This window comes from Hyperoodon ampullatus (genome assembly GCF_949752795.1).
Source record: "Hyperoodon ampullatus genome assembly, chromosome: 8".
Classification (NCBI taxonomy): domain Eukaryota; kingdom Metazoa; phylum Chordata; class Mammalia; order Artiodactyla; family Ziphiidae; genus Hyperoodon; species Hyperoodon ampullatus.
Genome location: NC_136921.1, coordinates 98,847,868 through 98,864,451, shown reverse-complemented (window position 1 = coordinate 98,864,451; position 16,584 = coordinate 98,847,868). Strand labels below are relative to the sequence as shown.

Below are 16,584 nucleotides of genomic sequence, written 5' to 3'. Positions count from 1 at the left end.
TGTTTTATCCTTGCTGTTTTCTACACCATTTATACCTGCCCTTGGGTCTACAGAATGGTAATTGTCAAGATTAAAGCCAAGTGTCTACTTCTGCTTGAATTAATTATCCATTAATTAGTATCCTATTTATTTTAGATGAATCATTCTGAGAACTACTTTTAGCCATGTTTTGTAAGTGAACTCCTTTAAGTGTTTCAAAAATTACATAAAAGTTTCCCTTTTAGGTTAATGAACAAATGGTTTGAGTTTAATCAGACCTCTAAGACATATTGTAATACATTAGTGGTGAATATTGCCTCTGTGTTATGGGAGAACAAGTGAGTTTTATATTCCTTATTGTGCTTGTTTTTTTACATATTATGAATCTGTATTACCTCTGAACTTAAAAAAAAGTCAAGGGGATGGTATTAAAAATTGTTTACTATTCACAATAAAATTCTGGGTAAAAAGCAGAAATCTCAACAGCAAGCCAGTCCATACAGAGGTGATATATTTTTGTACTAGTAATATATATATAGTATAAAGTTACCAGCCCATAAGTTAGTCATTAACATGTACTGATACTTTAATATATAAAGCCAAATTGAATCATAAATGGGACAAGTTTTTAATCCATAGGAAAATTAGTTTCTTAACCTGAAGCTGAGGCTACTAATTGTCACCTGCCAACTCTCAGATATTCTGAGCATCTGTAGCCCACTACATATGCCATTTGGGCTTCCTGGAAGGTGCCCTGTAACTCCCAGTGGTATCACTCCTAGATGGTACTTTTCTGTGGTCACTCTCCCTGTGCCCTTCATTTACAGGGCTCTAAATCAACAGCGGGTACAGAAGCTGGAAGCAGAAGTGGACCAGAGGCGGTCCAGAATCCTTGTCATGGATGCCCAGCACAACAGTAAGGTAGAAGCCAGGTTTTTATAGATGATAACGTTGATATTTTTTATTTTATTGGCATATTGCTAATTTGGAAAAATGGAGTAAAACAATCGGGTAAATTTCCTTTCCATTCAAGTCTGAGTTTTGAACAGTGACATATTTCCAAATGGGAAATGGGTCTGTGATCTTACAGTGAACCATTTATTGGCAAACCAGGACCATAAATATGCCTAACTCTCTTTGTCTTATATGGTCTGCATTCTTTTCATGTATTAATGCATAAGTGAACTTAAAGGGCTTAGAAAACAACATTACTTTAGTCAGAAGTAGCGAGAGTGATCCCACTTAATAAGGAGGCATACTCACATGTTTATAGGTGTATACACACATGAATATGTATCGACATGTATGCACACATATAAAATAGAGATATTTCCTATAAAAAGCTTTTTCTAGAAGGATATACAAGGGACAGTTGCCAGTTCTTATCTCTCTAGGCAGTGAGACCAGAGGGTCATAGGATCAGGAAGGGGAGTTCAACTGGTTTAAAACCTTAGAAATTAGGATAAATAAGTTGGCTCTATTTTCCAAAACTCTCTAGTGACCAGTGGAGCATACCCTTCCCATCACCTTCTAAGAGTCTCCTAAGGACTGTCTGTAATAAGTTCTCACATATATATATTCCAGGCATCTGGAGTCTTTGGTTCTCTTTCCAAATAATTATTGTTTCAAAGTTTAAAGAGTGAATATACAGTGTTATGGACTTCTTGTATCTGTTACAGTGGAATTATAAACAATCTTCTTCCTTCTCTCTTTCAGATGGAGGCTCTACAAAAAGCTCTAGATGTAGCTAGAGAAGAAAACAGGAGACTGGCTATGAGCCTGGAGCAAGCTCTCCAGACAAATCATCAGCTGCAAACAAAGCTTGATCCTGTTCAAGAGAAATTGGAAAGCAAAGAACTTGAGCTACGGAATTTGGAAACCTTCATGTAAGGGCAGTATAGTCACAGTGGAATTAGGCAAGAGCCTCTGGGAGAGAAAGTTTGGCTAATTCACATAAACCAGTTAAACCCTTTTTCCCTACTTTGAGCTAGTACTCCCAGCAGAGCCATGTGAAGGAAGCAGGCATAGTTGAGCAGAGCAGATATTAGCTGGCTGGGGTACGCTCCTTTTCAGCTCTTCCCTCATATAGTGTCGGTCTTCTTCTGTACATGAAGGTTTAAACCAAGTTGGAAGGGATACTTACATGTTTCTGCCAAACCTTTTCTATCAGAAGCTTATGTGTCCTTTAAAAGCATGATTTGGAAAAGTAGAAACAGAAGGATGGATGGGAATAACCCGTCCAGGAGTGGGATAATGCCATTTAAGCAGCTGCTAAACCATTCATTGTTTTCAACTTTTTCCCTGAGATTAGTGAGGTCAAACCCATCAAGTTCAGGTCAACCCACTAAAGTTTATTTGTTAAACTTTATCTAGGCAAATAGGATTTAGATATTAATAACATCCCATGAAGGGAAATGCATTGTGCACGTGGATCTTTATTCCTTTCATGTAGTGGACATACTGATATAGCAGACAAGTATAAGCTAAAGCAAAGAAGGTAGTTTTCATATTTGTAATCTGTACAAATTTTATATTCTGGTGAAATGTTGCTGGCTCAAGACTACTCAGTATTGGTTAAAACAAGAGTATGTGTTTCACTCTTTTGGGTGGATCTCTTTATATTGAATAACTTTTTGTTTTTTAATGCTGTAGGTAAATGCTTATTTCTTCTTCTGTTAATGAGTTCCAGATCAGTGACTTTTTTCCCGGTGACTGATCTGCTTCTCATTGGTAAATGACGCCTACTAAGATGTTTTCTAAAGGTGATTTATCATGTCTCTTTTTCAAAACAGAGAACAGATGAGTGAAGAATCCAAAATAGAAGCAGAATTGCATGCTGAACGCATAGATGCTCTAAGGAAGCAGTTTCAAATTGAGAGAGAAACTGCAAAGAAAGCAGCACAACGGGAAGTGACTGAGGTATGGAGGCAAGTGACAAAAGTCTCCCTCTAGGTGAATGCCTTTGAAGAGGAGAACCAGCTACAGGATTTCCGAGAATGGCTACAGTTGTTCTTTCGTTCTTCTAATCCCCATTTTGCCAGCAAGCCAGATACATCTCTATGCTGTTTGTAAATTAACACAGAAAAAGTTTCTGATATACAGTTATCTGCCCAATGAAGGAATGCCTTGATGACAGCCTTCCCATTGGAGAATAATAACTGAGTGGGAAGGAGGAGACCGCCATCTGCTAGACAGATGGCAAATCACCTGTCTCCTCAATTCACTTAACTAGCATCCATCATGCACCTACCTCCTCCTAAGAGGCACAAGTAAAAACAGCAGAAGATGTGGTCCGTGCTAAATTACCCCTTATTTAATTGTCATCTCCACTCTTTACATGAGACAACTAGGAAGACATCAGAAGATGTTTCCTGGATAGCTAGAAGCTGTGTACAATTTTAAAGGAATTCAAAAGTAAGGGAAAGTTTGTTTTAGGCTGGTTGGGTGATCGAAGAAGAGGGGAAGCTTGACGAAATTCTACAGGGTTGAGACTGGCAGAGCTGACAGGGCTGTGACACTCTATGTAAGAGGATGAACAAAGCTTAGTTACAGAAATAAATAGGACATGTGAGCAAAGAAAAAGGATTTGCCTCTCTTGATCAGAGCAGAGACTTTAGGAAATTTCTGAGAAAAGGGGGTTAGCTTAGATGAGACCAGCTGGTAGATGGCCTTGACTACCAGAATGTTGGATGGAAAGTATTAGGTAAAAGGAGAGCACTGTAGGTTTCTGAGAAGGCTGTGAGCACAATGTTAGGTCAGTTAGTCTGTTAGCAGTGGAGAGTAGGTAAGAATGAAGAGAAACTGGAAACATGGAGGGTAAGGGGAACTACAGCAGTTACTCTGGGCTTCAGATGATTAGAGCCAAGCAAAGTGTTTCTGTTGAAAATAGAGAACAATCAAATCAAAAATCCATTTTAATTAATAGAAAAATCAGACACTAAATGTATCATAAGCAAAGGGGAGGGAGTAATTAAAATAATTCCAAGACTTGGTTGGGGTGGCCAGTCTGTATTTTGCCAAATTTAGCGTATTTAGCAATTGAACTTGACAGCGCACAGTCACAAAATCAGATTCAACCGTTTATAGGATGCTTTGTAAATTGAAAAAGCACTGTATAAGTGTTAAAAATATTATAGAAATAATTTCTGTGGGAAACAAAAATGGGCACTGAAATTAAAAGTACCTTTATTCAGAGAGAGTTGTTCAGAATATTTAAAAGTTTATATCCTTTTAACAGGGATCAGTAAAGATGGTGAACTTGTGCAGGAGAGACCAAGGAACAGTATGAGTGTGATGTCTTGAGCAGTTAGTGGCAGGGGTGGGTTCAGGATACACTGTTTAAGATTCCCAGCGCTGCCTCTTATTAGCAATGTGTAAATTTACTATCTGTGCAGAAGACTTCACTTCTGAGTCTCAGTTTCCTCAATCAAAATGGAAATCATCACAACTGCTTTCCAGGGTGGTTTTGAGGGTTAGTTTTTAGGGCTTACCCAGTTTTGACAAAGCTGTGATTGAGGTAATGGTGGAATATCTAACAGAAATTTAGTTGGGTGACAATAAAAGAGTAACACTGTAGTGTGAGGTTAGGATCTGAGGGAATGAGCTAGTATAAAGAGAAAAGGTAACACATAATTTTGACTTTTTTCTTTCACATGTTAAATACTTACCAGCCACAGAGTATACCACCCTCCTATCATCTCCCTTCTCAGCTGCCGACTCTTCTTCCTACAAATCCAGTGGTACTCATTTAAGGGCATATGGGGAAGAGGGGGAACTCTGTAAAATGATTTAAGTAATGTTAAAAGATAAATTGAGGAATAATAAAATTAAGAGTTTATTTGAACAAAAGTCAATTTGAGTCAGGCAGTATGCAATCAATTGCAATAGAAAGGCGCTCTGAGGAGTTGTATAAAATGAAAGACTTTTATAGGCAGAGGGGAGCAGGAACAAGGAAGTTATACTAGGCAAAAAAGTAGATTAGTTACTAGTAGCAGAGTTACTTCCTTTAAGGGATGGCAGGGGTCTGTCAGGCAGATTACTCACCTAATGCTGATCAGGCCATTCCTGATTGACTGGTTTAAGAGTCCTTTTCTGGGAGAGCCAAAACTGTAATTAAGTCTCAGTTTGGTGACATAAGGTTTAGCATAAGTGACTTCATTGTGGGTCTGTTGTCTTGTTTTGAATAGTAATCACTATGTTATTTTTCCACTAGACAAGTTTATTAAAATTTCTAAACATAAAGCAATATTCATAAGAAGTATAAACTACTATGTAAATAAGCTACAAGGATATATTGTACAGCACAGGGAATATAGCAAGTATTTTATAATAACTGGAGTATAATCTATAAAAATTTTTAATCACTATGTCCTACACCTAAATCTAATATAATATCATAAATCAACTATACCTCAATAGAAAAAAAAGCAAGATTATGAAAATACATGCAAGGATAGTCAATAACTGACAGGTGTATTTACATACACTCCATATAATTTATTTTCACTTCTCCATACATGAGGTTACAAGTGACAGAAAGAGATCAGCTTAAGCTTTAAAAAGAAAAAAAAAACCTTTAAAGCACAGCAATGAGCACTGAGCAATTAGTGTGTGCCAGGCTCTATATTGCTTTTCTACCTCCTCTTGTTTAACTGTTACATGAATCCTATGAAGTAGGCTATTCTCATACTTTTCCAATGATGAACTTTTAGCTTAGGGAAGTTAATTATCTGAAATTACTTGACTAGTGTGTGGTGAAGCTGAGATTTTAACTTCTGTCTGATTCCAAAGCCATGCTCTTAGAAAGCAAATGACGAACATACATTTACATTATCTGTTGTAAGAAAAATTGTGTTCTTTAGTGTTAAACATTATGAAAATCACTGAGAGTGTTTCTCCACAAATCTACTTCTTATTATTGCCTCACTTACCCTCCTTTTTAAAATATCTATTTATTTGGCTGTGCCAGGTCTTAGTTGCAGCACACAGGATCTTTAGTTGTGGCACACAGGATCTAGTTCCCTGACCAGGGATCAAACCCGGCCCCCATGCATTGGGAGCACACAGTCTTAGCCACTGGACCACCAGGGAAGTCCCATCACTTAACCTCCTTTTTAAAAGAAAGGTCCAAAGAGAACAAAATATAGGGACACAGCTAAACATAAGCTTCTCTTACTGTATGGAAGGTTAAAATGTTCTAATTTTCCCTTTGTATCCCACAGCTGAAGAAAGCCCTTGATGAAAGCAACTTCAGAGAAGTGGAAGTATCCCAGACCAACCGGGAGCTGTGGCAGACACTTACAGAGTTGAGAAAGGTACTGAACGGCAGCAAGGAGAAAATAAAGGATCAAAAGGCCCAAATTAAGTTCCACTTATCAGCTAAGGCGAATAATGCTCAGAACATAGAGAGGAAGAAGGTTGTATGAGAAACCCTAACTCTCCTCTCCTCCTTATTATCTGATGAGGATCCAGGCAGGAAGTGATGTCTGGGGAATATGGTTTCAGAGCCCCACCACCACCATGTGTTCTCTGGGAATTACAGCTACACCTGGGAAGTGGGCAGGTTGCCTGGGGGGAGGTGGGGGGAGACTCTTTGTCCCGCGGAGATACTGCTGCATCCGTGTTTGGTTTCTCATTAGCTGCCAGTGTCACATTCTGGCTCCCCAGCTGTCTCTTCCACAGTGATTGTACAAGACTTTGCTCTTTCGGGGTCAGGGGGCTGGATGGGAAGGAGAGCCCAGCAGGAACTGGTAACAGTGGATCTCATGTGGGATTCTTTCTGTCAGCCTATAGGCAAAAAGAGCAAGCCAGTTTTTCCACTGACCATCTTTCTATGTTATTTCCACATTTACATTCACCAAATAGAAACAGAATTGAGGCAAAAGGAGCTAATTAAGGATCAGTATCAGAAACAAGGCTATGAACGGGTAGATGATTTCCACACACTGTTTACCATTCACATGAAATCCCAAACTTGGACAGGTTCAGCAACCGTCTCCCTCTTTGTGCCTTACCAGTCACTGAGTATCCAGAAATGTGTATCTGAAATGACTAACCTACAGCAGGAGATGCAGCTGTTGGCCAAGAGCCAACATGATCTGTCAGCTCAGAAGAAACAGCAGGAGCTGCAACTCGAGGCAGAGCAGAAGAGGAGGTGGGAGCTGGAGCATCGGTGCCAGGTAAAAGGGTTCCTAAGATTCATCTCAGAGATTACCAGCAAAGGCCATGTGCAAAACCCAGCATGAGGGCACCTGGCTTTTCTAGGCTCTATAGAAGAAGACAAACTTACAAGTCGTTCACCTTAGCTAAGTCCTTAGAACCTTATTTAGGAATGAAGCCTGGAGCTTTGACTATGGCACCTCGTCTTCATGTTCAACGTAATAAAAATGATACTCATTTTTGAAGAACGGCTAAAGCTCACATATGCAAAGTACTAGTTACTAAGTAAGACTTGTGAACTTCATAGTCTTTCAGGAACTTTACACCCCTTGGTTCTTCCCCATAGCTCAGATACATCTGTTGCCGTTACAGGACTTTTATCTACTCCCAAACTAATGAAAAGCACATTTTATTACTAAAAAGGGATTTCAAGAGACCATCAAGCTCTTGCCTTCCAACAGAGATTGTCTGCTATGAAAAGTATTCTCCAGTTCTGGAAAGAGATGTTAATCATCTTTTCTCAGGAGAATCTGTAAATCAAAATCTATAATCATATACACAAATGTATACTGTAGGTTAAACTGAAAATAATAGTTTTTATCCTATAGTCTGGTAGCACCTGGAGTTAGAAAGTACCCCATCATACTTTCATAATTTGGTGGCTCATTTATTACAATATTGAAGCTTTTTCTTCCATATATAGTACATTGGGAGTTTGTCAAAAATCTCTGTATCACGTTTTCAGGAATTGGAAGAAACATTTAGACACCTGAAGAAATGTAAAGAGGCAACAGAGGATAAACTGAAAGAAGCTAGTGTGGAATCAGAACAGGTAAGGCAGACCCACGGACATGAAGACTTAGACAAGCTTCCTCAGACACGATGACCCTGAAACACAAGTGCGTATAATATCCTTCAGTAACACAGTTGTCAGGAGTGCATAAGGCAAGAACCAATACCTTAGTATAGCTTCCGTTATAAAGAATAGTTTTAGATTAAGATTCTGTGTCTTGATGAGACATCATAGAATGCTAAAAGATTGATTGACATTGACTAATATTAACTTGGTCATCCAAGCCCCTGAAATTCCAGAAATCCCTGGAATTGGGATTGACATATCTACACTAATATGTATAAAATAGATAACCAATAAGAACCTGCTGTATAATAAATAAATAAAATTCAAAAAAGAAGAGATACTTAAGCTAAAGGTATCACAGTGACCTTGCTGCCAGTTTATCCCTTTTGTAGCCATTAAGTTACATGATAATATGACTGCCAGAATGGTATATTAAAAGGAATATGGGGGGCGGGGTGAAGACTGTGCACTAGGATGATGCGGAATTCGCGTCTGCTCACAACGAGGGCACCTGGGGGACCACGGACACCTAAGGGGACGGGAGGAACCCCCATAGACCAGGTAGGACCTGGGGCGTGTGGGGGAGTGAAGGAGGAGGAGAGCTGCCGTCTCTTCTTCCTACAAATCCAGTGGTACTCATTTAAGGGCATATGAGGAAGAGGGGGAACTCTGTAAAATGATTTAAGTAATGTTAAAAGATAAATTCAGGAATAATAAAATTAAGTTTATTTGAACAAAAGTCAATTTGAGTCAGGCAGTAGGCAATCGATTGCAATAGAAAGGCGCTCTGAGGAGTTGTATAAAATGAAAGACTTTTATAGGCAGAGGGGAGCAGGAACAAGGAAGTTATACTAGGCAAAAAAGTAGATTAGTTACTAGTAGCAGAGTTACTTCCTTTAAGGGATGGCAGGGGTCTGTCAGGCAGATTACTCACCTAATGCTGATCAGGCCATTCCTGATTGACTGGTTTAAGAGTCCTTTTCTGGAGAGGCCAAAACTGTAATTACGTCTCAGTTTGGTGACATAAGGTTTAGCACAAGTGACTTCATTGTGGGTCTGTTGTCTTGTTTTGAATAGTAATCACTATGTTATTTTTCCACTAGACAAGTTTATTAAAATTTCTAAACATAAAGCAATATTCATAAGAAGTATAAACTACTATGTAAATAAGCTACAAGGATATATTGTACAGCACAGGGAATATAGCAAGTATTTTATAATAACTGGAGTATGATCTATAAAACTTTTTAATCACTATGTCCTACACCTAATACTAATATAATATCATAAATCAACTATACCTCAATAGACAAAATCAATATTATAAAAATATATGCAAGGATAGTCAATAACTGACAGGTGTATTTACAAAACTCCATATAATTCATTTTCACTTCTCCATATATGAAGTCACGAGCTTAAGTTTTAAAAAAAAAAAAAAAAACCCTTAAAGCACAGCAATGAGCACTGAGCAATTAGTGTGTGCCAGGCTCTATATTCCTTCTCTGCCTCCTCTTGTTTAACTGTTACATGAATCCTATGAAGTAGGCTATTCTCATACTTTTCCAATGATGAACCTGAAGCTTAGGGAAGTTAATTATCTGAAATTACTTGACTAGTGTGTGGTGAAGCTGAGATTTTAACTTCTGTCTGATTCCAAAGCCATGCTCTTAGAAAGCAAATAACGAACATACATTTACATTATCTGTTGTAAGAAAAAGTGTGTTCTTTAGTGTTAAAAATTATGAAAATCACTGAGAGTGTTTCTCCACAAATCTACTTCTTATTATTGCCTCACTTACCCTCCTTTTTAAAATATCTATTTATTTGGCTGTGCCAGGTCTTAGTTGCAGCACACAGGATCTTTAGTTGTGGCACACAGGATCTAGTTCCCTGACCAGGGATCAAACCCGGCCCTCATGCATTGGGAGCACAGAGTCTTAGCCACTGGACCACCAGGGAAGTCCCATCACTTAACCTCCTTTTTAAAAGAAAGGTCCAAAGAGAACAAAATATAGGGACACAGCTAAACATAAGCTTCTCTTACTGTATGGAAGGTTAAAATGTTCTAATTTTCCCTTTGTATCCCACAGCTGAAGAAAGCCCTTGATGAAAGCAACTTCAGAGAAGTGGAAGTATCCCAGACCATCCGGGAGCTGTGGCAGACAGTTACAGAGTTGAGAAAGGTACTGAACGGCAGCAAGGAGAAAATAAAGGATCAAAAGGCCCAAATTAAGTTCCACTTATCAGCTAAGGCGAATAATGCTCAGAACATAGAGAGGAAGAAGGTTGTATGAGAAACCCTAACTCTCCTCTCCCCCTTAGTATCTGATGAGGATCCAGGCAGGGAGTGGTGTCTGGGGAATGTGGTTTCAGAGCCCCACCACCACCATGTGTTCTCTGGGAATTACAGCTACACCTGGGAAGTGGGCAGGTTGCCTGGGGGGAGGTGGGGGGAGACTCTTTGTCCCGCGGAGATACTGCTGCATCCGTGTTTGGTTTCTCATTAGCTGCCAGTGTCACATTCTGGCTCCCCAGCTGTCTCTTCCACAGTGATTGTACAAGACTTAGCTCTTTCGGGGTCAGGGGGCTGGATGGGAAGGAGAGCCCAGCAGGAACTGATAACAGTGGATCTCATGTGGGATTCTTTCTGTCAGCCTATAGGCAAAAAGAGCAAGCCAGTTTTTCCACTGATCATCTTTCTATGTTATTTCCACATTTACTTTCAGCAAATAGAAACAGAATTGAGCCAGATGGAGTTAATTAAGGATCGGTATCAGAAAAAAAGCTATGAACAGGTAGATGATTTCCACACACTGTTTACCATTCACATGAAATCCCAAACTTGGACAGGTTCAGCAACCGTCTCCCTCTTTGTGCCTTACCAGTCACTGAGTATCCAGAAATGTGTATCTGAAATGACTAACCTACAGCAGGAGATGCAGCTGTTGGCGAAGAGCCAAAATGATCTGTCAGCTCAGAAGAAACAGCAGGAGCTGCAACTCGAGGCAGAGCAGAAGAGGAGGTGGGAGCTGGAGCATCGGTGCCAGGTAAAAGGGTTCCTAAGATTCATCTCAGAGATTACCAGCAAAGGCCATGTGCAAAACCCAGCATGAGGGCACCTGGCTTTTCTAGGCTCTATAGAAGAAGACAAACTTACAAGTCGTTCATCTTAGCTAAGTCCTTAGAATCATATTTAGGAATGAAGCCTGGAGCTTTGACTATGGCACCTCGTCTTCATGTTCAACTTAATAAAAATGATACTCATTTTTGAAGAACGGCTAAAGCTCACATATGCAAAGTACTAGTTACTAAGTAAGACTTGTGAACTTCATAGTCTTTCAGGAACTTTACACCCCTTGGTTCTTCCCCATAGCTCAGATACATCTGTTGCCGTTACAGGACTTTTATCTACTCCCAAACTAATGAAAAGCACATTTTATTACTAAAAAGGGATTTCAAGAGACCATCAAGCTCTTGCCTTCCAACAGAGATTGTCTGCTATGAAAAGTATTCTCCAGTTCTGGAAAGAGATGTTAATCATCTTTTCTCAGGAGAATCTGTAAATCAAAATCTATAATCATATACACAAATGTATACTGTAGGTTAAACTGAAAATAATAGTTTTTATCCTATAGTCTGGTAGCACCTGGAGTTAGAAAGTACCCCATCATACTTTCATAATTTGGTGGCTCATTTATTACAATATTGAAGCTTTTTCTTCCATATATAGTACATTGGGAGTTTGTCAAAAATCTCTGTATCACGTTTTCAGGAATTGGAAGAAACATTTAGACACCTGAAGAAATGTAAAGAGGCAACAGAGGATAAACTGAAAGAAGCTAGTGTGGAATCAGAACAGGTAAGGCAGACCCACGGACATGAAGACTTAGACAAGCTTCCTCAGACACGATGACCCTGAAACACAAGTGCGTATAATATCCTTCAGTAACACAGTTGTCAGGAGTGCATAAGGCAAGAACCAATACCTTAGTATAGCTTCCGTTATAAAGAATAGTTTTAGATTAAGATTCTGTGTCTTGATGAGACATCATAGAATGCTAAAAGATTGATTGACATTGACTAATATTAACTTGGTCGTCCAAGCCCCTGAAATTCCAGAAATCCCTGGAATTGGGATTGACATATCTACACTAATATGTATAAAATAGATAACCAATAAGAACCTGCTGTATAATAAATAAATAAAATTCAAAAAAGAAGAGATACTTAAGCTAAAGGTATCACAGTGACCTTGCTGCCAGTTTATCCCTTTTGTAGCCATTAAGTTACATGATAATATGACTGCCAGAATGGTATATTAAAAGGAATATGGGGGGCGGGGTGAAGACTGTGCACTAGGATGATGCGGAATTCGCGTCTGCTCACAACGAGGGCACCTGGGGGACCACGGACACCTAAGGGGACGGGAGGAACCCCCAGAGACCAGGTAGGACCTGGGGTGTGTGGGGGAGTGGAGGAGGAGGAGAGCTGCCGTCTCTTCTTCCTACAAATCCAGTGGTACTCATTTAAGGGCATATGAGGAAGAGGGGGAACTCTGTAAAATGATTTAAGTAATGTTAAAAGATAAATTCAGGAATAATAAAATTAAGAGTTTATTTGAACAAAAGTCAATTTGAATCAGACAGTATGCAATCGATTGCAATAGAAAGGCGCTCTGAGGGTTTGTATAAAATGAAAGACTTTTATAGGCAGAGGGGAGCAGGAACAAGGAAGTTATACTAGGCAAAAAGGTAGATTAGTTACTAGTAGCAGAGTTACTTCCTTTAAGGGACGGCAGGGGTCTGTCAGGCAGATTACTCACCTAATGCTGATCAGGCCATTCCTGATTGACTGGTTTAAGAGTCCTTTTCTGGGGGAGCCAAGACTGTAATTAAGTCTCAGTTTGGTGACATAAGGTTTAGCATAAGTGACTTCATTGTGGGTCTGTTGTCTTGTTTTGAATAGTAATCACTATGTTATTTTTCCACTAGACAAGTTTATTAAAATTTCTAAACATAAAGCAATATTCATAAGAAGTATAAACTACTATGTAAATAAGCTACAAGGATATATTGTACAGCACAGGGAATATAGCAAGTATTTTATAATAACTGGAGTATGATCTATAAAAATTTTTAATCACTATGTCCTACACCTAATACTAATATAATATCATAAATCAACTATACCTCAATAGACAAAATCAATATTATAAAAATATATGCAAGGATAGTCAATAACTGACAGGTGTATTTACAAAACTCCATATAATTCATTTTCACTTCTCCATATATGAAGTCACGAGCTTAAGTTTTTAAAAAAAAAAAAAAAAAACCCTTAAAGCACAGCAATGAGCACTGAGCAATTAGTGTGTGCCAGGCTCTATATTCCTTCTCTGCCTCCTCTTGTTTAACTGTTACATGAATCCTATGAAGTAGGCTATTCTCATACTTTTCCAATGATGAACCTGAAGCTTAGGGAAGTTAATTATCTGAAATTACTTGACTAGTGTGTGGTGAAGCTGAGATTTTAACTTCTGTCTGATTCCAAAGCCATGCTCTTAGAAAGCAAATAACGAACATACATTTACATTATCTGTTGTAAGAAAAAGTGTGTTCTTTAGTGTTAAAAATTATGAAAATCACTGAGAGTGTTTCTCCACAAATCTACTTCTTATTATTGCCTCACTTACCCTCCTTTTTAAAATATCTATTTATTTGGCTGTGCCAGGTCTTAGTTGCAGCACACAGGATCTTTAGTTGTGGCACACAGGATCTAGTTCCCTGACCAGGGATCAAACCCGGCCCTCATGCATTGGGAGCACAGAGTCTTAGCCACTGGACCACCAGGGAAGTCCCATCACTTAACCTCCTTTTTAAAAGAAAGGTCCAAAGAGAACAAAATATAGGGACACAGCTAAACATAAGCTTCTCTTACTGTATGGAAGGTTAAAATGTTCTAATTTTCCCTTTGTATCCCACAGCTGAAGAAAGCCCTTGATGAAAGCAACTTCAGAGAAGTGGAAGTATCCCAGACCATCCGGGAGCTGTGGCAGACAGTTACAGAGTTGAGAAAGGTACTGAACGGCAGCAAGGAGAAAATAAAGGATCAAAAGGCCCAAATTAAGTTCCACTTATCAGCTAAGGCGAATAATGCTCAGAACATAGAGAGGAAGAAGGTTGTATGAGAAACCCTAACTCTCCTCTCCCCCTTAGTATCTGATGAGGATCTAGGCAGGGAGTGGTGTCTGGGGAATGTGGTTTCAGAGCCCCACCACCACCATGTGTTCTCTGGGAATTACAGCTACACCTGGGAAGTGGGCAGGTTGCCTGGGGGGAGGTGGGGGGAGACTCTTTGTCCCGCGGAGATACTGCTGCATCCGTGTTTGGTTTCTCATTAGCTGCCAGTGTCACATTCTGGCTCCCCAGCTGCCTCTTCCACAGTGATTGTACAAGACTTTGCTCTTTCGGGGTCAGGGGGCTGGATGGGAAGGAGAGCCCAGCAGGAACTGATAACAGTGGATCTCATGTGGGATTCTTTCTGTCAGCCTATAGGCAAAAAGAGCAAGCCAGTTTTTCCACTGATCATCTTTCTATGTTATTTCCACATTTACTTTCAGCAAATAGAAACAGAATTGAGCCAGATGGAGTTAATTAAGGATCGGTATCAGAAAAAAAGCTATGAACAGGTAGATGATTTCCACACACTGTTTACCATTCACATGAAATCCCAAACTTGGACAGGTTCAGCAACCGTCTCCCTCTTTGTGCCTTACCAGTCACTGAGTATCCAGAAATGTGTATCTGAAATGACTAACCTACAGCAGGAGATGCAGCTGTTGGCGAAGAGCCAAAATGATCTGTCAGCTCAGAAGAAACAGCAGGAGCTGCAACTCGAGGCAGAGCAGAAGAGGAGGTGGGAGCTGGAGCATCGGTGCCAGGTAAAAGGGTTCCTAAGATTCATCTCAGAGATTACCAGCAAAGGCCATGTGCAAAACCCAGCATGAGGGCACCTGGCTTTTCTAGGCTCTATAGAAGAAGACAAACTTACAAGTCGTTCATCTTAGCTAAGTCCTTAGAATCATATTTAGGAATGAAGCCTGGAGCTTTGACTATGGCACCTCGTCTTCATGTTCAACTTAATAAAAATGATACTCATTTTTGAAGAACGGCTAAAGCTCACATATGCAAAGTACTAGTTACTAAGTAAGACTTGTGAACTTCATAGTCTTTCAGGAACTTTACACCCCTTGGTTCTTCCCCATAGCTCAGATACATCTGTTGCCGTTACAGGACTTTTATCTACTCCCAAACTAATGAAAAGCACATTTTATTACTAAAAAGGGATTTCAAGAGACCATCAAGCTCTTGCCTTCCAACAGAGATTGTCTGCTATGAAAAGTATTCTCCAGTTCTGGAAAGAGATGTTAATCATCTTTTCTCAGGAGAATCTGTAAATCAAAATCTATAATCATATACACAAATGTATACTGTAGGTTAAACTGAAAATAATAGTTTTTATCCTATAGTCTGGTAGCACCTGGAGTTAGAAAGTACCCCATCATACTTTCATAATTTGGTGGCTCATTTATTACAATATTGAAGCTTTTTCTTCCATATATAGTACATTGGGAGTTTGTCAAAAATCTCTGTATCACGTTTTCAGGAATTGGAAGAAACATTTAGACACCTGAAGAAATGTAAAGAGGCAACAGAGGATAAACTGAAAGAAGCTAGTGTGGAATCAGAACAGGTAAGGCAGACCCACGGACATGAAGACTTAGACAAGCTTCCTCAGACACGATGACCCTGAAACACAAGTGCGTATAATATCCTTCAGTAACACAGTTGTCAGGAGTGCATAAGGCAAGAACCAATACCTTAGTATAGCTTCCGTTATAAAGAATAGTTTTAGATTAAGATTCTGTGTCTTGATGAGACATCATAGAATGCTAAAAGATTGATTGACATTGACTAATATTAACTTGGTCGTCCAAGCCCCTGAAATTCCAGAAATCCCTGGAATTGGGATTGACATATCTACACTAATATGTATAAAATAGATAACCAATAAGAACCTGCTGTATAATAAATAAATAAAATTCAAAAAAGAAGAGATACTTAAGCTAAAGGTATCACAGTGACCTTGCTGCCAGTTTATCCCTTTTGTAGCCATTAAGTTACATGATAATATGACTGCCAGAATGGTATATTAAAAGGAATATGGGGGGCGGGGTGAAGACTGTGCACTAGGATGATGCGGAATTCGCGTCTGCTCACAACGAGGGCACCTGGGGGACCACGGACACCTAAGGGGACGGGAGGAACCCCCAGAGACCAGGTAGGACCTGGGGTGTGTGGGGGAGTGGAGGAGGAGGAGAGCTGCCGTCTCTTCTTCCTACAAATCCAGTGGTACTCATTTAAGGGCATATGAGGAAGAGGGGGAACTCTGTAAAATGATTTAAGTAATGTTAAAAGATAAATTCAGGAATAATAAAATTAAGAGTTTATTTGAACAAAAGTCAATTTGAATCAGACAGTATGCAATCGATTGCAATAGAAAGGCGCTCTGAGGGTTTGTATAAA

At 39.4% G+C, this 16,584-nt stretch overlaps 1 pseudogene across 1 annotated transcript in view; it reads left to right on the top strand.

The window, feature by feature from the left end:
* The window catches only part of LOC307057540 (coiled-coil domain-containing protein 150-like), a 199,324-nt pseudogene that overhangs the window by 155,254 nt on the left and 27,486 nt on the right, over positions 1-16,584 (top strand). Inside the window, exons 20-26 of the transcript in view lie at positions 807-900; positions 1,696-1,865; positions 2,772-2,898; positions 6,201-6,395; positions 6,837-6,905; positions 6,996-7,157; positions 7,883-7,969. The product of the transcript in view is annotated as a coiled-coil domain-containing protein 150-like (transcript). The remainder of the gene's footprint in view (positions 1-806; positions 901-1,695; positions 1,866-2,771; positions 2,899-6,200; positions 6,396-6,836; positions 6,906-6,995; positions 7,158-7,882; positions 7,970-16,584) is intronic.